Below are 22,013 nucleotides of genomic sequence, written 5' to 3'. Positions count from 1 at the left end.
ACACCAGGACCCCCCAGGGTGTCATCATGACTGGCTCACGACTTTGTGAACCAGTACCAAATGGTGCCCGGTTGAGGCCTTGCTGGTGAGGCTGGTGAAGGACAAGATGTTTTGAGCGTTGCGATTCCCAATGGAGGCCTCTCACAAGATTCAACGGCCTCGTTCCGACACCAAGTCGGGTACAACGAGGCTGCAGAACCGCACTTAATTTAAAAAAAATGTAGAGTACACAATTATTATTTTTTTCCAAATAAGTAATTAGTTTTTTCCAAACAAGCATTAGTAATTGGGGACTCTATAGTCAGGGGCACAGATAGGAGATTTTGTGGGAGCGTGAGAGACTCATGTTTGGTATGTTGCCTCCCAGGTGCAAGGGTACGTGATGTCTCGGATCGTGTTTTCCGGGTCCTTAGGGGGAGGGGGAGCAGCCCCAAGTCGTGGTCCACATTGGCACTAACGACATAGGTAGGAAAGGGGACAAGGATGTCAGGCAGGCTTTCAGGGAGCTAGGATGGAAGCTCAGAACTAGAACAAACAGAGTTGTTATCTCTGGGTTGTTGCCCGTGCCATGTGATAGTGAGATGAGGAATAGGGAGAGAGAGCATTTAAAAACGTGGCTACAGGGATGGTGCAGGCGGGAGGGATTCAGATTTCTGGATAACTGGGGCTCTTTCTGGGGAAGGTGGGACCTCTACAGACAGGATGGTCTACATCTGAACCTGAGGGGCACAAATATCCTGGGGGGGAGATTGGTTAGTGCTCTTTGGGGGGGTTTAAACTAATGCAGCAGGGGCATGGGAACCTGGATTGTAGTTTTAGGGTAAGGGAGAATGAGAGTATAGAGGTCAGCAGCACAGATTTGACGTCGCAGGAGGGGGCCAGTGTTCAGTTAGGTGGTTTGAAGTGTGTCTACTTCAATGCCAGGAGTATACGAAACAAGGTAGGGGAACTGGCAGCATGGGTTGGTACCTGGGACTTCGATGTTGTGGCCATTTCGGAGACATGGATAGAGCAGGGACAGGAATGGATGTTGCAGGTTCCGGGGTTTAGGTGTTTTAGTAAGCTCAGAGAAGGAGGCAAAAGAGGGGGAGGTGTGGCGCTGCTAGTCAAGAGCAGTATTACGGTGGCGGAGAGGATGCTAGATGGGGACTCTTCTTCCGAGGTAGTATGGGCTGAAGTTAGAAACAGGAAAGGAGAGGTCACCCTGTTGGGAGTTTTTTATAGGCCTCCTAATAGTTCTAGGGATGTAGAGGAAAGGATGGCGAAGATGATTCTGGATAAGAGCGAAAGTAACAGGGTAGTTATTATGGGAGACTTTAACTTTCCAAATATTGACTGGAAAAGATATAGTTCGAGTACAATAGATGGGTCGTTTTTTGTACAGTGTGTGCAGGAGGGTTTCCTGAAACAATATGTTGACAGGCCAACAAGAGGCGAGGCCACGTTGGATTTGGGTTTGGGTAATGAACCAGGCCAGGTGTTGGATTTGGAGGTAGGAGAGCACTTTGGGGACAGTGACCACAATTCGGTGACGTTTACGTTAATGATGGAAAGGGATAAGTATACACCGCAGGGCAAGAGTTATAGCTGGGGGAAGGGCAATTATGATGCCATTAGACGTGACTTGGGGGGGATAAGGTGGAGAAGTAGGCTGCAAGTGTTGGGCACACTGGATAAGTGGGGCTTGTTCAAGGATCAGCTACTGCGTGTTCTTGATAAGTATGTACCGGTCAGGCAGGGGGGAAGGCATCGAGCGAGGGAACCGTGGTTTACCAAGGAAGTGGAATCTCTTGTTAAGAGGAAGAAGGAGGCCTATGTGAAGATGAGGTGTGAAGTTTCGGTTGGGGCGATGGATAGTTACAAGGTAGCGAGGAAGGATCTAAAGAGAGAGCTAAGACGAGCAAGAAGGGGACATGAGAAGTATTTGGCAGGAAGGATCAAGGAAAACCCAAAAGCTTTCTATAGGTATGTCAGGAATAAGCGAATGACTAGGGAAAGAGTAGGACCAGTCAAGGACAGGGATGGGAAATTGTGTGTGGAGTCTGAAGAGATAGGCGAGATACTAAATGAATATTTTTCGCCAGTATTCACTCAGGAAAAAGATAATGTTGTGGAGGAGAATGCTGAGCCCCAGGCTAATAGAATAGATGGCATTGAGGTACGTAGGGAAGAGGTGTTGGCAATTCTGGGGAGGCTGAAAATAGATAAGTCCCCGGGACCTGATGGGATTTATCGTAGGATTCTCTGGGAGGCCAGGGAAGAGATTGCTGGACCTTTGGCTTTGATTTTTATGTCATCATTGGCTACAGGAATAGTGCCAGAGGACTGGAGGACAGCAAATGTGGTCCCTTTGTCAAAAAGGGGAGCAGAGACAACCCCGGCAACTATAGACCGGTGAGCCTCACGTCTGTAGTGGGTAAAGTCTTGGAGGGGATTATAAGAGACAAGATTTATAATCATCTAGATAGGAATAATATGATCAGGGATAGTCAGCATGGCTTTGTGAAGGGTAGGTCATGCCTCACAAACCTTATTGAGTTCTTTGAGAAGGTGACTGAACAGGTAGATGAGGGTAGAGCAGTTGATGTGGTGTATATGGATTTCAGCAAAGCGTTTGATAAGGTTCCCCACGGTAGGCTATTGCAGAAAATACGGAGGCTGGAGATTGAGGGTGATTTAGAGATGTGGATCAGAAATTGGCTAGCTGAAAGAACACAGAGGGTGGTGGTTGATGGGAAATGTTCAGAATGGAGTACAGTCACAAGTGGAGTACCACAAGGATCTGTTCTGGGGCCGTTGCTGTTTGTCATTTTTATCAATGACCTAGAGGAAGGCGCAGAAGGGTGGGTGAGTAAATTTGCAGACGATACTAAAGTCGGTGGTGTTGTCGATAGTGTGGAAGGATGTAGCAGGTTACAGAGGGATATAGATAAGCTGCAGAGCTGGGCTGAGAGGTGGCAAATGGAGTTTAATGTAGAGAAGTGTGAGGTGATTCACTTTGGAAGGAATAACAGGAATGCGGAATATTTGGCTAATGGTAAAGTTCTCGAAAGTGTGGATGAGCAGAGGGATCTAGGTGTCCATGTACATAGATCCCTGAAAGTTGCCACCCAGGTTGATAGGGTTGTGAAGAAGGCCTATGGAGTGTTGGCCTTTATTGGTAGAGGGATTGAGTTCTGGAGTCGGGAGGTCATGTTGCAGCTGTACAGAACTCTGGTACGGCCGCATTTGGAGTATTGCGTACAGTTCTGGTCACCGCATTATAGGAAGGACGTGGAGGCTTTGGAGCGGGTGCAGAGGAGATTTACCAGGATGTTGCCTGGTATGGAGGGAAAATCTTATGAGGAAAGGCTGATGGACTTGAGGTTGTTTTCGTTGGCGAGAAGAAGGTTAAGAGGAGACTTAATAGAGGCATACAAAATGATCAGGGGGTTGGATAGGGTGGACAGTGAGAGCCTTCTCCCGCGGATGAAAATGGCTGGCACGAGGGGACATAACTTTAAACTGAGGGGTAATAGATATAGGACAGAGGTCAGAGGTAGGTTCTTTACGCAAAGAGTAGTGAGGCCGTGGAATGCCCTACCTGCTACAGTAGTGAACTCGCCAACATTGAGGGCATTTAAAAGTTTATTGGATAAACATATGGATGATAATGGCATAGTGTAGGTTAGATGGCTTTTGTTTCGGTGCAACATCGTGGGCCGAAGGGCCTGTACTGCGCTGTATTGTTCTATGTTCTATGTTCTAAGGGGCAATTTAGCATGGCCAATCCACCTAACCAGCACATCTTTGGGTTGTGGGGGTGAAACCCACGCAGACATGGGGAGAATGTGCAAACTCCACGCAGACGGTGATCCAGGGCTGGGATTCGAACTGGGTCCTCAGTATAGTAGACTGCAGTGCTAACCACTGCGCCACATGCCACCCTCGCACTCATTGTCTGAATGGTGAGAGATTGCAGAACTCTGAGGTGTAGAGGGATCTGGGTGTCCTAGTGCATGAATCACAAAAGCATAGTATGCAGGTACAGCAAATAATTAGGAAAGCTAATAGAATGTTATCGTTTATTGTGAGGGGAATTTAATACAAAAGTAGGAAGCCTATGCTTCAGTTATATAAGGCCAATGTTATACTATGGGTGGGATTCTCTGGCCTCCCAACCATGTGTTTTCTGGCAGAGCGAGGCTACAAGCTGATTCCCTGCTCCCACCGCTGTCAATGGGAATTGTCATTAAAGCCACCACACACCGCCGGGAAACCCACAGGCAAGGGTGTGCTCCTGGCAGGACCAGAGAATTCCAGCCCATGGGTGCGATCGAGCGGCCACGCTGCGCCCAAAAAGCTGCGTGGCAGACAGAAGCTGGGAGACCCCCCATCCCAGGATCTATGCGGCTCGCAATGCCTCGCGAGATCTAATGTCATCTTGCAAGACATTGAGATGTAAATCCCGCTCATTGTCAGCGGGGTCACTTTTTGGCAAATCTGTATATTAAAGCAAGACAGCTAGTCTCACTTTAATATGCTGTTTCCCGAGGTACCCAAGGAATTCGGATCTATCTGCTTTGCCTCGGAGACCTTGGGCATGCACCGTTCAGTACAGGCCTCCATAAGCGGGCACCAAATGGATTGGCACTTATGGGGATCTCCCAAGGGAACGAATAGCCCCAGGTGCATGCCCTTTGGGCAGGCTGGTTCCCTACCACTGTTGGTGTCACCCGGACACTCTGGCACTGGCAGCCTGGCACCCTGGCAGCGCCACTTGGATGTCAGACTGGCATTGCCACGGTGCCCGTGTGGAACTGCCAAGGTGCCAAACTGGCATTTTGTTTGCGATGGCGATCGGTCTGGGGTGCCCTGTGCAGGTATTGGTGGGGTCCGGGCAGGGGCCTCCCCATAGAATGTTAGGGCTTGAGACTTCCGGGTGCAGCGATGACCAGCTGAGTCGCACGTTTCGGCAGCTCCCGGTGGAACGGACTTTTGGGCTCTTAATAAGAGCCCCAACGGCATTTTTAACGGCTAAAAGTACTGTGCGGTGAACCAGAAGGGAATCCCCCCTGGATACGGATGAAAAAAGGAGAGGAAGGTGGCCGGATTGCGGTGGATCCTTTAGAGCAGCGGCAAGGAAGGCAAGCACAAACCAAGATGGCGTCGGAAGGTGGCAGTTTAATATGGGGCCCTGAACAACACAAGTTTTTGAAACGCTGCGTGGAAGAACTCAAAAAGGAAATGAAGAAGGAGCTGTTGGCCCCGATATTACAGGCGATCGAAGGGCTAAAGGAGGAGCAAAAGACCCAGGAGCGGGAGCTTCGGGTCGTGAAGGCAAAGGCTGACGAGAATGAGGACGACATACAGGGCCTGGTGGTGAAGACAGAGATGCACGAGGCACACCATAAACGATGTGTGGAAAGGCTGGAGGCGCTGGAGAACAACGCGAGGAGGAACAACCTAAGGATTCTTGGTCTTCCTGAAGGTGCGGAGGGAGCGGACGTCGGGGCATATGTGAGCACGATGCTGCACTCGTTAATGGGAGCAGAGGCCCCGGCGGGTCCGCTGGAGGTGGAGGGAGCATACCGAGTGATGGCGCGAGGACCGAGAGCAGGAGAAATTCCTAGAGCCATAGTGGTGAGATTCCTCCGTTTTAAGGATAGAGAGGTGGTCCTTAGATGGGCAAAGAAAACTCGGAGCAGTAAGTGGGAGAACGCGGTGATCCGCGTATACCAAGACTGGAGTGCGGAGGTGGCGAGAAGGAGGGCGAGCTTTAATCGGGCCAAGGCGGTGCTTCACAAAAAGAAGATAAAATTCGGAATGCTGCAACCGGCAAGACTGTGGGTCACATATCAAGGGAGGCACCACTACTTTGAGACGGCGGATGAGGCGTGGACTTTTATCGTGGAAGAAAAATTGGAATGAGCGGGTTATTAAAAAAGAACGTTTGAAACAAAGTGGTGGGGTGAGTATGGGGGGCGAAGAGGGGGGTAAAAAGGGGGGAAAGAGGAGTTTTATGTTATTAATCCTGCGATGTGGTAACTTTTCTCTCTTCCACAGGAGGTGGTGGGGGGAGGAAAGGAGGTAGAAGAGATGGGGCGTTGGCCATTGGGGGCGGGGCCAAGGGGGAAGCACGGGCTCGGTTCCCGCGCTATGATAATCATGGCGGGAATAGGGAAGCAGGAAGGAGGGGGCGTCGCACGGTGCGAGCCGAGGTCACGGGGGGAAGCCGAGGTCAGCCAGAGTTTGCTGACTTCTGGGAGCAACATGGGGGGTGTAACTACGCTAGTGGGGGATCTAGCGGGGGGGGGTGGGAGGGGGGAATTATTGGGCTGCTGCTGCTGGGGAGAGGGGGGAGCTGGCATGGGGTGGGATGGGCGGGGGGGCACCGCCTGGGGGGGGACACAGCTGCGTGGGAACCGGGTGAGGAGCTGGAAAAAGGGGATGGCTAATCGACAAGGGGGGGGTAAAAAGCCCCCCAACCCGGCTGATCACGTGGAACGTGAGAGGGCTGAACGGGCCAATAAAGAGGGCACGGGTACTCGCACACCTTAAGAAACTTAAGGCAGACGTGGTTATGTTACAGGAAACGCACTTGAAACTGATAGACCACGTGAGACTACGCAAAGGTTGGGTGGGGCAGGTGTTCCATTCGGGGCTAGATGCGAAAAACAGGGGGGTGGCTATATTAGTGGGGAAGCGGGTAATGTTTGAGGCAAAGACTATAGTGGCGGATAGCGGGGGCAGATACGTGATGGTGAGTGGCAAACTACAGGGGAAGACGGTGGTTTTGGTAAACGTATATGCCCCGAACTGGGATGATGCCAATTTTATGAGGCGTATGCTAGGACGCATCCCGGACCTAGAGGTGGGAAAGTTGGTAATGGGGGGAGATTTCAATACGGTGTTGGAACCAGGGCTGGATAGGTCGAGGTCCAGGACTGGAAGGAGGCCGGCAGCAGCCAAGGTGCTTAAAGATTTTATGGAGCAGATGGGAGGAGTAGACCCGTGGAGATTTAGCAGACCTAGGAGTAAGGAGTTTTCGTTTTTCTCCTATGTCCACAAAGTCTATTCGCGAATAGACTTTTTTGTTTTGGGAAGGGCGTTGATCCCGAAGGTGAGGGGAACGGAGTATACGGCTATAGCCATTTCGGATCACGCTCCACATTGGGTGGACTTGGAGATAGGGGAGGAAACAGAAGGGCGCCCACCCTGGAGAATGGACATGGGACTAATGGCAGATGAGGGGGTGTGTCTAAGGGTGAGGGGGGTGCATTGAAAAGTACTTGGAACTCAATGATAATGGGGAGGTCCAGGTGGGAGTGGTCTGGGAGGCGCTGAAGGCAGTGGTTAGAGGGGAGCTGATATCAATAAGGGCACATAAAGGAAAGCAGGAGAGTAGGGAACGGGAGCGGTTGCTGCAAGAACTTCTGAGGGTGGACATGCAATATGCAGAGGCACCGGAGGAGGGACTGTACAGGGAAAGGCAAAGGCTACACGTAGAATTTGACTTGCTGACAACGGGTACTGTAGAGGCACAGTGGAGGAAGGCACAGGGTGTACAGTACGAATATGGGGAGAAGGCGAGCAGGTTGCTGGCCCACCAATTGAGGAAAAGGGGAGCAGCGAGGGAAATAGGGGGAGTGAGGGATGAGGAAGGAGAGATGGAGCGGGGAGCAGAGAGAGTGAATGGAGTGTTCAAGGCATTTTATAAAAAATTATACGAAGCTCAACCCCCGGATGGGAGGGAGAGAATGATGGGCTTTCTGGACCGGCTGGAATTTCCCAAGGTGGAGGAGCAGGCAAGGGTGGGACTGGGAGCACAGATTGAAATAGAGGAAGTAGTGAAAGGAATTAGGACAGGCATGCAGGCGGGGAAGGCTCCGGGACCGGATGGATTCCCAGTTGAATTTTACAGGAAATATGTGGACTTGCTCGCCCCGCTACTGATGAGGACCTTTAATGAGGCAAAGGAAAGGGGACAGCTGCCCCCGACTATGTCTGAGGCAACGATATCGCTTCTCCTAAAGAAGGAAAAGGACCCGCAGCAGCGGGTCCAATAGACCTATTTCCCTCCTAAATGTAGACACTAAGATTCTGGCCAAGGTAATGGCAATGAGGATAGAGGATTGTGTCCCGAGGGTGGTCCATGAGGACCAAACTGGGTTTGTGAAGGGGAGACAGCTGAATACGAATATACGGAGGCTGCTAGGGGTAATGATGATGCCCCCACCAGAGGGGGAAGCGGAGATAGTGGTGGCGATGGATGCCGAGAAAGCATTTGATAGAGTGGAGTGGGATTATTTGTGGGAGGTGCTGAGGAGATTTGGTTTTGGAGATGAGTATGTTGGATGGGTGCAGCTGTTGTATAGGGCCCCAGTGGCGAGTGTGGTCACGAATGGACGGGGATCTGCATACTTTCGGCTCCATAGAGGGACAAGGCAGGGATGCCCTCTGTCCCCATTATTGTTTGCACTGGCGATTGAGCCCCTGGCAATAGCATTGAGGGGTTCCAGGAAGTGGAGGGGAGTACTTAGAGGAGGAGAAGAACACTGGGTATCTCTGTATGCGGATGATTTGTTGTTATATGTAGCGGACCCAGTGGAGGGGATGCCAGAGATAATGCGGACACTTCGGGAGTTTGGAGAATTCTCAGGATATAAACTGAACATGGGGAAAAGTGAGTTGTTTGTGGTGCATCCAGGGGAGCAGAGCAGAGAAATAGAGGACTTTCCGCTGAGGAAGGTAACAAGGGACTTTCGTTACTTGGGGATCCAGATAGCCAAGAATTGGGGTACATTGCATAGGTTAAATTTAACGCGATTGGTGGAACAAATGGAGGAGGACTTCAAGAGATGGGACATGGTATCCCTGTCACTGGCAGGGAGGGTGCAGGCGGTTAAAATGGTAGTCCTCCCGAGATTCCTCTTTGTGTTTCAGTGCCTCCCGGTGGTGATCACGAAGGCTTTTTTCAAAAGGATCGAAAAGAGTATCATGAGTTTTGTGTGGGCCGGGAAGACCCCGAGAGTGAGGAAGGGATTCTTACAGCGTAGTAGGGATAGGGGGGGGCTGGCACTACCGAGCCTAAGTGAGTACTACTGGGCCGCCAATATCTCAATGGTGAGTAAGTGGATGGGAGAAGAGGAGGGAGCGGCATGGAAGAGGTTGGAGAGGGCGTCCTGTAGGGGGACTAGCCTACAAGCTATGGTGACGGCCCCATTGCCGTTCTCACCGAAGAAATACACCACAAGCCCGGTGGTGGTGGCGACTTTGAAAATTTGGGGACAATGGAGACGGTATAGGGGAAAGACGGGAGCCTTGGTGGGGTCCCCGATAAGAGATAACCATAGGTTTGCCCCGGGGAGAATGGATGGGGGATTTGGAATATGGCAAAGAGCAGGAGTAACACAACTGAAAGACCTGTTTGTGGATGGGAAGTTCTCAAGTCTGGGAGCGCTGACCGAGAAATATGGGTTGCCCCAAGGGAATGCATTCCGGTATATGCAACTGAGGGCTTTTGCGAGGCAACAGGTGAGGGAATTCCCGCAGCTCCCGACGCATGAGGTGCAGGACAGAGTGATCTCAAAGACATGGGTGGGGGACGGTAAGGTGTCAGATATATATAGGGAAATGAGGGACGAGGGGGAGATTATGGTAGATGAGCTGAAAGGGAAATGGGAAGACGAGCTGGGGGAGGAGATTGAGGAGGGGCTGTGGGCGGATGCCCTAAGTAGGGTAAACTCATCGCCCTCGTGTGCCAGGCTAAGCCTGATTCAATTTAAGGTGTTACACAGGGCGCATATGACTGGAGCACGGCTCAGTAAATTTTTTGGGGTAGAGGATAGGTGTGCGAGATGCTCGAGAAGCCCAGCGAATCACACCCACATGTTCTGGTCATGCCCGGCACTACAGGAGTTCTGGGTGGGGGTGGCAAAGGTGCTTTCGAAGGTGGTGGGGGTCCAGGTCTAACCAAGCTGGGGGTTGGCTATATTTGGGGTTGCACAAGAGCCGGGAGTGGAGGAGGCGAGAGAGGCCGATGTTTTGGCCTTTGCGTCCCTAGTAGCCCGGTGCAGGATACTGTTGATGTGGAAGGAAGCCAAGCCCCCGGGGGTGGAGACCTGGATAAATGACATAGCAGGGTTTATAAAGCTGGAACGGATTAAGTTCGTCCTAAGGGGATCGGCTCAAGGGTTCACCAGGCGGTGGCAACCGTTCGTCGAATACCTCACAGAAAGATAGAGGGAATGGAAAAGAAGAAGGCAGCAGCAGCAGCCCGGGGGGGGGGGGGGGGGGGAGGAACCAGAAGGACTCTCAGGGTTGTTAATATATATGTATAATATGTATAGGTCGTTGCTATAAATAATTGTATATTGGACTGTTAAATCATATTTTTGGAGAGTGTTTATCTGAGACAAGGCAGTTGCCATTTAGTTCTAGTTTTTGTTTTTGTTATATATTATTTATTCTTTGTTTATAAAACAGGTCATTGTTATTTATACTGTTATATCATTGTGTAAAGGATACACAATGTACTGTGATGGTTGACCAAAAATTTTCAATAAAATATTTTTTTTAAAAAAGAATGTTAGGGCTTGGGGGAGTCAGGTGTTGCTTCGGGCGCTCCAGAAATCCGGACGCCATCTCACAACACTGACGAGTTCCGACGAGCGGAGGTCCCCAGTGCACAAAACGGGGCTACATGAGGCCTGGTCCATACTTTCCCCGCTGAGGCCACCTATCTAAACTGGATGCGTTTTATAGTGTTGTTTTTGTCGGTGCTGCGAATGCCAGCAAACATGCAGTTAAACTCACTCGCTATGAGAATTTGTTCTCATTTAGTTAAATCCCACCCCATATCTGGATTACTGTGTACAATATTGGTCTCCTTATTTAAGGAAGAATGTCAATGCATTGGAAGAAGTTCAGAGAAGGTTTATTAGACTAATAGCTGAATGGGTAGGTTGTCTTATGGGAAAGGTTGGACAGGCTAGGCTTGTATCATCTGGAGTTTAATGACAACTTTATTAATCATATAAGATCCTGAGGGGCCTTGACAGGGTTGATGTGGAGAATATCCCTTCTTGTGGGAGAATCTAGAACTCGGGGTCCATGTCCAGAAATAAGGGGTCGCCTATTTAAGGAAGAGATGAGGTGAATATTTTTCTCTCAGAGGGTGGTGAGTCTCTGGGACACTCTTGCTTAAAAGGCAGTGAAAACAGAGACTTGAATATTTTTAAGGCAGAGATAGAGAGACTCTTGATAATAATGGGGGTGAAAGGTTAGCGAGGGTAGATGGGAATGTGGAGTTGAGGTTACAATCAAATCAGCCATGATCTAATGAAATGGCGGAGCAGGCTCAAGAGGCCGAATGGCCTACACCTGCTCCCAATTTGTATGCTCGTATTTCCACTCAGTGACCAGGACTGATGCAGTACTCTAATTTGGCCTAACCATAGCTTTATAAATATTCAATATAACTTCTCTTTTGTTGTGTTCAATATCTCTATTTAGATAGCCCAAGGTCCCACATGGGGATTGGATAAATAATTGAAGGAAAAAGGTTTGCAGGACTAAGGGAAAGAGCTGGGGGATGAGACTAATTGAGCAGCTGTTTCCAAGAGTTGGCAAAAATATGATGGGCCAAATGTGCTGTATCATTCTATGATTCATTAATCTTATGTTACTGTTACAGTTCTCCTGGTATCCTGACCAACATTCTTCCTCAAATTGCACCATCAAAAATAAAGTAATTGCTCGTCATCTCATTATTGTTTGTGAGGCATCACTATGTCACCTCCCACAACTAGACACTGCCAATCATGAAAGAAGAATTGAAAAGGTGAATGAGTCTCAATAAGAACTCAGCTTAGTTTTCACTATTCCAATGTTCTCCTGACTGGACTCTCATCTTTCACCTATCCCAAATTCTTCTGCTTGTATTCAAACTCACACAGAATCATAGAATCCCTACAGTGCAGAAGGAGGTCATTCAGCCCATCGAGTCTGCAGCGACCCTTGAAAGAGGACCCTACATAGGCCCACTCCCCCACCTTATCCCGGTAGCTCCACATAATCTGCTTATCCCTGGACACGAAGGGGCAATTTTATCATGGCCAATCCACTTTGTTGCACATCGCTGGACTGTGGGAGGGAAGCGGAGCTCCCAGAGGAAACCCACGAGGGGCAGGGAGAAAGTGCAAACTCCACACATTCCCAAGGCCAGAATTGAACCCGGGTCCCTGGTGCTGAGGCAGCAGTGCTAACCATTGAGCCACTGTGCTGCTCATCGAGTCTCGTTCATCGATCGTCTGTGCCCTTTCACCTACATTGGCCCCTAGTCCAGCATTGTCTCAATTTTAAATTTCTAACTATGCTGTTCAAGTTATTCCATGGCCATGTCCCTCCCTGTCTCTGTGACCTCCTCCAGCCCACAACACTTAGAATTCTCTGCGCTCCTCCAATTCTAACCATTTGTGCAACCCCGATTATAATCATTCCACCAATTACACCATGCCTTTAACTATCTGGACTCCAAATTCAGTGGTTCCTTCCTTAAATCTTTTCACCCCTCCATCTCTCTCACTCCACACTCCCTTATGATTGATCTTAAATCCTACCTCTTGAGCAAGATTATGGCCTTCTCTCCTGTTATCCCCTTATGCGTCTTGGTGGGGACGTTTGTCCTGTTATGCTCCTATATGGTTTTATATGCTTGGGACATCTTACAACATTAAAGGCTCTATATAAATGCAAGATGTTGTGATTAAAAAATAGAAATATTTGCTGAAACAGGCTAAAATGTACCTTTTAAGATTATTTGATGCTCTCTCATGCTAAAGATTCAAATCCCAGAAGATGGTTCTGGACACTAAATATTTGCAATACAAGACTGTGTTGCAAGTGAACCTATCATTTCTTTTGGAAGGGATTTTCTGTCTCCAACTCTACCAGAGTCTTTGTTCTATCATTTCCGCAATCAGAAAGATAAAGAACAAACTGAAGTGAAATTCAAGTTCGAGTAAACTAAACAAAAAAATCATTCTGATCCTGTGGTCAGATTTGTTGTAAGTCATTATCCACCTCAGAGTTGAAAGCTGAACTTTTAGAAAACCTCAAACTTATAATAACTAATCCTAGTAATGAAAATTGATTTGCGACCACCCACCCAGTGTTGTAAACTGGAGGGTGTCCTTGTGGTTTGAATTTTGTCATGTGGGGAATCTAGTTGTGAACCAGCTCTTTTTAAAGAACACTCAGTAACAACTTTTTTTTCAGAAATATAAAGCGCCCAATTCTTTTTTTTCCGATTAAGGGGCAATTTAAGGTGGCCAATCCACCTACCCTGCACATCTTTGAGTTGTGGGGGTGAGCCCCCGCAAACACGGGGAGAATGTGCAAATTCCACACCGACAGTGAGCCAGGGCCGGGATCGGATCTGGGTCCTCAGCGCCTTGAGGCAGCACTGCTAAGCACTGTGCCACCGTGCTGCCCCACTCAGTAACAACTTGGTACAAATTTATTCCCCAGAAATCCCCGATCCAATTATTTCCCATTTCTACTTTTCCTTCCGTCAAGCGGTTTGGTTCCAGTGCCGTGCCCAAAAAAAGCCATCGGTGACATGCAAAGGAACTGGAAGAGGCATATCATTCTTCTTCATTAACCACTGTTCAAAATATCAGCGACGTCATTCGTAGAAGGAGGAGGAGGAAGCCATTCAGTCCACTGTCCCTGTGCTGGTTCTTTTAAGGAAGTACCTACTTGGTCTTTCTTCACCTCCCCCAACACCCAGCCCCACTCTTTCTCCACATCCCTGCAAATTTATCCAGTTCAAATACTTATTCAATTCCATTTTGGATGTTATTAGCGTATCTGCTTCCATCACATTCTCAGGTAGTGCATTCCACATCAAACTCATTGGCCGGGATTCTCCGACCCGGCGCCGGGTCGGAGAATCCCCGGAGGGCGCGAGAATCATACCCGCCACCCCGATGCCGTCTTCCCCATTCTCCGACGCCGATTCTCGGTCGCCCACGGGATTCCCGCCGCGCCGGTCGGGGGCCGTTGACAGCGGCCCCCCCCGCGATTCCCCGGGCCCCGATGGGCCGAGTGGCCAACGAGTTTGGCCGAGTCCCGCCAGTATGGATTACTTAGGTCCCACACGGCAGGACCTGGAAGATGAGTGTGCGAGGGCCTTCTTGGAGGGGGGGCGGCCCCCACGGTGGCCTGACCCGCGTTCAGGGCCGACCGATCGGTGGGCGGGCTGGTTCCGTTGGGGCCTACTTTACTCTGCGCCGGGCCCCTCTAGGGCTCCGCCATATTGCCCAGGGGCCGGCGCGGAGAAGGGAATCCCCGCGCATGCGCGGAAATACGACGGCCGTTCCGCACATGCGCGGACTCATGCGGCCATTCTGCGCCAGCTGGAGCTGCGGGGACCACTCCGGCGGCAACCTAGCCCCCTAGAAAGGTGAGAATTCCTCACTTTTGGGGGCCATTGACGCCGGAGTCGTTGGTGCTGGTTTTCACACTGGCATGGGGACATAGTCCCATTATTAGAGAATCCCGCCCGTTGTGTAAAATATACTGGTTACTGACCCTTTGCCGGGGAAACAGTCCTTCATTATTTATTCAACCAAAATCCCTAATAATTTTAATTGCCTAGATTAAATATGCTCTTAACCTCCTCTGCTCTAAGAAGAACAATGCCAACTTCTCTCTTCTCTCCATATAATTGAAACAACTCGGGCTGGATTCTCTGTTGGCGGGATCCTCCGTTTCGCCAACAGCGCACTCACACCCACGGGTTTTCCGACGGTGCGCGGCTGGGAAATCCCATTGGCCGGCTGCCAGGACAGAGAATCCCGCTGCCGGTGGGAGGGGGGCGTGCCGCACCAGAAAACGTGTGCAGCGGGACGGAGAATCCCAGCCCTCATTCCTAGGGTGCAATTTTCCCAAAATTGCACAGTGTTGGATCAGCTGAGCGAAGCTGTGTAAAACTCACCGGCTTCACCGCTGCCTTTTCTTGCCTGATTTAAGAGCACTTTGCAATTTCAAATGGTGGTGAGGATCACACAGCTGGAGGAGTGGAACCTAAACACGCCAGCAGCACTGGGATTGTGAGATCGAAAGGGTGCCCTGGTCTCAAAGTGAAATTAAAGGCCCCCCTTTCCCGCTCCCCACGGAGATTGGGACTCCCCGGCAGACAAGGGGAACATCCCCCAAGCCCCACACACAGAAGGGCAACTCTCATCACGCTAAGATAGGGGCAACACCCCACCCACAATGCAAAGATCGCCCCCACCCCGCCGGCTACCATGCAAGCATCGGAATGATCCAACACCCCGCAGACATTGCGGCATTACCCCCCTTGTTGGCATCTCTTGCCCCTCCGGGAACACTGGCACCACCCAACCTCCTCATGACAGCCACTGTCCGAACACCCACTTCACAGTCTCCGGCCCAACCAAGGGCCACCAAGCCCCTTCCCCAACCCAATGCATGCACACCACCCCTTAACAATCATCAGGTACCCCCCCCCCACACACACACACATAAACATAAGAGGAATCCCCCACAATGGGGCTCCCGAGTCAGCCTGCCCTTGGTACTGCCACATTGGCACTGCCATCCTGGCACTGCCCAGAACCACCAGGGGGCTATACCTCATTGTATGCCCCAGGCATGGTCATCATGACTGGTTCTCGTTTTTGAAAACCAGTAGTGATTCACGCCGACGTGATGTCACGCCACTGAGGGGGGGGGGGGGGGGGGAGGATATGCTGTGGGCGAACGCTACAGCACCAAGCTCGGAAATTAGATCATAATGTACTGAAATGTATGGAAATCAAGTTGACGGATTACATCACCGGCGGGAGGCAGAGAAGATCTCAAACTGAAATCTGACTGCCGCAGATCCCACCTTTGGCCACTCGTGAGGTTTAGTTGCCATTTCCTGGATTTGCATCCACTGCTAATGGGGCCACTAGATCGAGGGCCAGGTAAGAGTCTGAATCCGTTATCCATCGAAGTTTATCGGTTCTAGTCTCTTTTCTGCCAAATGTGTGAGTCACAATTACTGTTGTCATATCATGTACCAACAATTGTGCTCTGTAAACACTTTCCACACAGGGGCAGAATTCTCCGTCCGCGGGATTCTCCGCTCCCCTGGCAGCACACACCCGCCCTCATGTTTCCTGGCGGTGCGGGGTGGCCACAATGGGAAAACCCATTGGCCGGCTGTGGGGACAGAGACTCCCACTGTCAACGCAGCGTGCCGCCGAGGGACACACGGCTGGGGAGGTGGAGAATTCGCCCCTCGGTTTTGAAATATTTTCATTATATTTCTCAGAATTCTCTGGCTATCAATATATAAAACCATAATGAAAATGAAAATGAAAATCGCTTATTGTCACAAGTAGGCTTCAAATGAAGTTACTGTGAAAAGCCCCTAGTCGCCACATTCCGGCGCCTGTTCGGGGAGGCTGTTACGGGAAGAGCTGAAAGAAAGAATTGCCTTGAAATAGCAGCTTTTACAAAACTAGGAAATACTGAATCACTGTACAGCCCATGAAGTACTTTTGAAGTGTCGCCATTGTTGTCATGAAAGTTGCCATGGTACCCAACCATTTAGGCTGCTCTCCCCTTTTTGAGAGAGCCGACTGGTGGAGATTTAACCTGAGGATCACCACACCTCAAGCGAGGGGTAAGGTTGCGGGCCTTCATGAATAACCTCAGCCGGTGCGGGAATTGAACTCACGCTGTTTGTTGTAATGTAAGAAATTGTTGTAATGTAGGAAATATAGCTGCCAATTTGCACACAGCAAGATTCCTTGAATTGTTCAAACCCTTTCAATTTTAAATCATGTACAATTTCCCTCAGGACAACTCAGTGTAAACAGTACAGTCTGCCTAAAATTTACCAATCGTCATTCCAGGCGGAATATAACCCAAAGGGGTAAGTGATTATGTCGCGGAACTAATACTCATGATTGAGAGCTCAAATGCCACGAGGTCAAGTTTGGGGCATTTCATTCAGAATTGTGAACAGTGACTGAAAACACACCTACCAACATTTGGGCAGGGAGTGGCAAGATAGAGAAAAAAGTCATCCAATCTTTTCTTAACCTCAACACCTCAACAATGCTGCCTGTCAGGAATTCCATTGGCAGCTGACAGAATTGCTGAGATGGGAGGGGAATTTATAATTTAAGGAGCTTATTAAGGATTCACTCCTGACTTTGATCAATCAAACCCGTTTTGATGGTAATTAAATAGCTTATTGCATTTTTAAAGTCCTCTATTGACAGTGTACTTGTGAGAAAGTACAATGTCAATAGAGGACTTTAAAAATGGGGTTTGGATATTTCAGTAAGCTCAGGGAAGGTGGTAAAAGAGGGGGAGGGGTGGCATTGTTAGTCAAGGACAGTATTACGGTGGCAGAACGGACATTTGATGAGGACTCGCCTACTGAGGTAGTATGGGCTGAGGTTAGAAACAGGAAAGGAGAGGTCACCCTGTTAGGGGTTTTCTATAGGCCTCCGAAAAGTTCCAGAGATGTAGAGGAAAGGATTGCAAAGATGATTCTGGACAGGAGTGAAAGCAACAGGGTAGTTATTATGGGGGACTTTAACTTTCCAAATATTGACTGGAAACGCTATAGTTCGAGCACTTTAGATGGGACCGTTTTGTCCAATGTGTGCAGGAGGATTTCCTGACACAGTATGTAGATAGGCAAACGAGAGGCGAGGCCATATTGGATTTGGTACTGGGTAATGAACCAGGACAGGTGTTAGATTTGGAGGTAGGTGAGCACTTTGGTGATAGTGACCACAATTCGATTACGTTTACTTTAGTGATGGAAAGGGATTGGTATATACTGCAGGGCAAGAGTTATATCTGGGGGAAAGGCAATTATGATGCGATGAGGCAAGACTTAGGATGCATCGGATGGAAAGGAAAACTGCAGGGGATGGGCACAATGGAAATGTGGAGCTTGTTCAACGAACATCTACTGCGTGTCCTTGATAAGTATGTACCTGTCAGGCAGGGAGGAAGTAGTCGAGCGAGGGAACCATGGTTTACTAAAGCAGTCAAAACACTTGTCAGGAGGAAGAAGGAGGCTTATGTAAAGATGAGACATGAAGGTTCAGTTAGGGCGCTCGAGAGTTACAAGTTAGCTAGGAAGAACCTAAAAAGCGAGTTAAGAAGAGCCAGGAGGGGACATGAGAAGTCTTTGGCAGGTAGGATCAAGGATAACCCTAAAGCTTTCTATAGATATGTCAGGAATAAAAGAATGACTAGGGTAAGAGTAGGGCCAGTCAAGGACAGTAGTGGGAAGTTGTGCGTGGAGTCCGAGGAGATAGGAGAGGAGCTAAATGAATACTTTTCGTCAGTATTCACACAGGAAAAAGACAATGTTGTCGAGGAGAATACTGAGATTCAGGCTACTAGACTAGAAGGGCTTGAGGTTCATAAGGAGGAGGTGTTAGCAATTCTGGAAAGTGTGAAAATAGATAAGTCCCCTGGGCCGGATGAGATTTATCCTAGGATTCTCTGGGAAGCTAGGGAGGAGATTGCTGAGCCTTTGGCTTTGATCTTTAAGTCATCTTTGTCTACAGGAATAGTGCCAGAAGACTGGAGGATAGCAAATGTTGTCCCCTTGTTCAAGAAGGGGAGTAGAGATAACCCCGGTAACTATAGACCAGTGAGCCTTACTTCTGTTGTGGGCAAAGTCTTGGAAAGGTTTATAAGAGATAGGATGTATAATCATCTGGAAAGGAATAATTTGATTAGAGATAGTCAACACGGTTTCGTGAAGGGTAGGTCGTGCCTCACAAACCTTATTGAGTTCTTTGAGAAGGTGACCAAACAGGTGGATGAGGGTAAAGAAGTTGATGTGGTGTATATGGATTTCAGTAAAGCGTTTGATAAGGTTCCCCATGGTAGGCTACTGCAGAAAATACGGAGGCATGGGATTCAGGGTGATTTAGCAGTTTGGATCAGAAATTGGCTAGCTGGAAGAAGACAAAGGGTGGTGGTTGATGGGAAATGTTCAGACTGGAGTCCAGTTACTAGTGGTGTACCACAAGGATCTGTTTTGGGGCCACTGCTGTTTGTCATTTTTATAAATGACCTGGAGGAGGGTGTAGAAGGATGGGTGAGTAAATTTGCAGATGACACTAAAGTCGGTGGAGTTGTGGACAGTGCGGAAGGATGTTACAAGTTACAGAGGGACATAGATAAGCTGCAGCGCTGGGCTGAGAGGTGGCAAATGGAGTTTAATGCAGAAAAGTGTGAGGTGATTCATTTTGGAACGAATAACAGGAAGACAGAGTACTGGGCTAATGGTAAGATTCTTGGTAGTGTGGATGAGCAGAGAGATCTCGGTGTCCATGTACATAGATCCCTGAAAGTTGCCACCCAGGTTGAGAGGGTTGTTAAGAAGGCGTACAGTGTGTTAGCTTTTATTGGTAGAGGGATTGAGCTTCGGAGCCATGAGGTCATGTTGCAGCTGTACAAAACTCTGGTGCGGCCGCATTTGGAGTGTTGCATGCAATTCTGGTCGCCGCATTATAGGAAGGATGTGGAAGCATTGGAAAGGGTGCAGAGGAGATATACCAGAATGTTGCCTGGTATGGAGGGAAGATCTTATGAGGGAAGGCTGAGGACTTGAGGCTGTTTTCGTTAGAGAGGATTAGATACGGTGGACAGTGAGAGCCTTTTTCTTCGGATGGTGATGTCTAGCACGAGGGGACATAGCTTTAAATTGAGGGGAGATAGATATAGGACAGATGTCAGAGGTAGGTTCTTTACTCAGAGAGTAGTAAGGGCATGGAATGCCCTGCCTGTAACAGTAATGGACTCGCCAACACTAAGGGCATTCAAATGGTCATTGGATAGACATATGGACGATAAGGGAATAGTGTAGATGGGCTTTAGAGTGGTTTCACAGATCGGCGCAACATCGAGGGCCGAAGGGCCTGTACTGCGCTGTAATGTTCTATGTTCTATGAAAGTATCATTAAATTAACAACTTTTTTGTAAAAAACTTTAAAATATTGTTGCTATGTGTCTCTGTCTCATTCTCCAGTATTATTGGCTTTTGAGTAACAGCAATGTGGCTCCCAAAATTTGGGTTTTTGTCATTTTTTAAAAAGTGGCTCTTCTTGTTATTAAAGTTGCTGATGCCTGGTTTAGGACAAAGGGACATAAACTTAAAATAAGAGCCATGCCATTTAGGAGAGAAACTAGGAAACACTTTGATAGACAGATGGTGGCAGGAGTGTGGAATTCTCACCCACAAATATAATAATAATTAATAATCTTTATTGTCACAAGTAGGCTTACACTGTAATGAAGTTACTGTGGAAAGCCCCTAGTCGCCACATTCCGGTGCCTGTTCAGGTACACAGAGGGAGAATTCAGAGTGTCCAAATTACCGAACAGCACGTCTTTCGGGACTTGTGGGAGGAAACCGGACCACCCAGAGGAAATCCACACAGACGCGGGGAGAACCTGCAGACTCCACACAGACAGTGACCCAAGCCGGGAATTGAACCTGGGACCCTGACGTTGTGAAGCAACAGTGCTACCCACTGTGCTACCGTGCCACCTTAGAAGCATTAGATACTAGCTCAATAATTAATTTCAAATCCAAGATCAAGAGATCAATAAAAGGTAGTAAGAGATACGGAGCCTGGGTGGATGGCTGGAGTTAGGGTAGAGATAATCTAATCCTTCTGTTCCAATTGCATTTCTTGAATCTTCCAGCTAGGCCCATCCACCAACACACTGCAGGAATGTACCTGTTACACACATTCCCACCACACCCATCCACTCTTCACTCCACCCACACCCCACCCCACCAGTAAACAGCATAGGTTAATGAGACATAGGCACATGTTGTAAAAGACAAACTTAGGGCTGATATTAGGAAGATGTTCTTCACGCACTGAGTATAGAAGAGAAATAAAGCCTGGAAATAGGCTTCTGCAGGCCAGTCTTGACGCAGAAAAAAAATTGAGTCAATCTGTCTCATTCGTTTGTAATTATCTTGTGACCTTGTGATAAGGGGCTGGGTTAGCACAGGGCTAAATCGCTGGCTTTTAAAGCAGACCAAGGCAGGCCAGCAGCATGGTTCAATTCCCGTACCAGCCTCCCCGATCAGGCGCCGGAATGTGGCGACTTAGGGGCGTTTCACAGTAACTTCATTTGAAGCCTACTTGTGACAATAAGCGATTTTCATTTCATTTCATGTTGTGAGCAAATGGTATCAAAATGTAAATCTCCTCTGTTTGTTTGTTAAATGTCCACAGGATGCCACAGATAATGACTGAGATTCTGGGAAATTTCATGGAAAGGGATGACTCAAGAGACTGCCTGAATGAAGTCTGCACGACATAAACAGATCAGTGGAGATACCTGTACCACTGCTGATCAGAAATCTAAAATGGATCCCTAATAACAGCTGGAACAATCCCATTCTCACCAGTTGTAAACGGTTTGCCTTGGAAATCACAGAACAAGGGAAGCAGGTAAAGAAAACTGCAATTTAAAGCATTAACATGCTAATGTGTCTCTGTCTCAGTTTGTAGTCAAAAGGTAATTGGATCACAGCCCATCTTCATGACTTTAATGCATAGTCTAGACTGGCACTCACAGTGCAGCATAAAGGGACATTTGCACTGTCACAGATGTTGGGCTGGATTTTCCGACGCCCTGTGGCATATTTTCCAATGGAAGACGACCTTCCATTGTCAGCGGCAGAATGCCAATGGGGTTTTGCGTATCCCTACCCTTCACCGCTGGGAAACACGCCATGGGGAGTCACCATCAGTGGGATGGGAAGATCCCGCCAGCAGAAAGGGCCGGAAGATCCCGCCGGTGGGAAGAGCTGGAAAATTTCAACTGTTGTATTTTGCTTGAGACATTAAGGGCTGGATTCTCCGATCCCCAACACCGAAATCACGTTTGATGAAGGGCTGGAGAATCCCCGATGAAGCCAAAATTGAGGGCGGCGCCGCTTTTGCGAT

This window comes from Scyliorhinus torazame, chromosome 1 (assembly GCF_047496885.1).
Source record: "Scyliorhinus torazame isolate Kashiwa2021f chromosome 1, sScyTor2.1, whole genome shotgun sequence".
NCBI lineage: Eukaryota > Metazoa > Chordata > Chondrichthyes > Carcharhiniformes > Scyliorhinidae > Scyliorhinus > Scyliorhinus torazame.
This window is presented reverse-complemented; position numbering follows the sequence as displayed.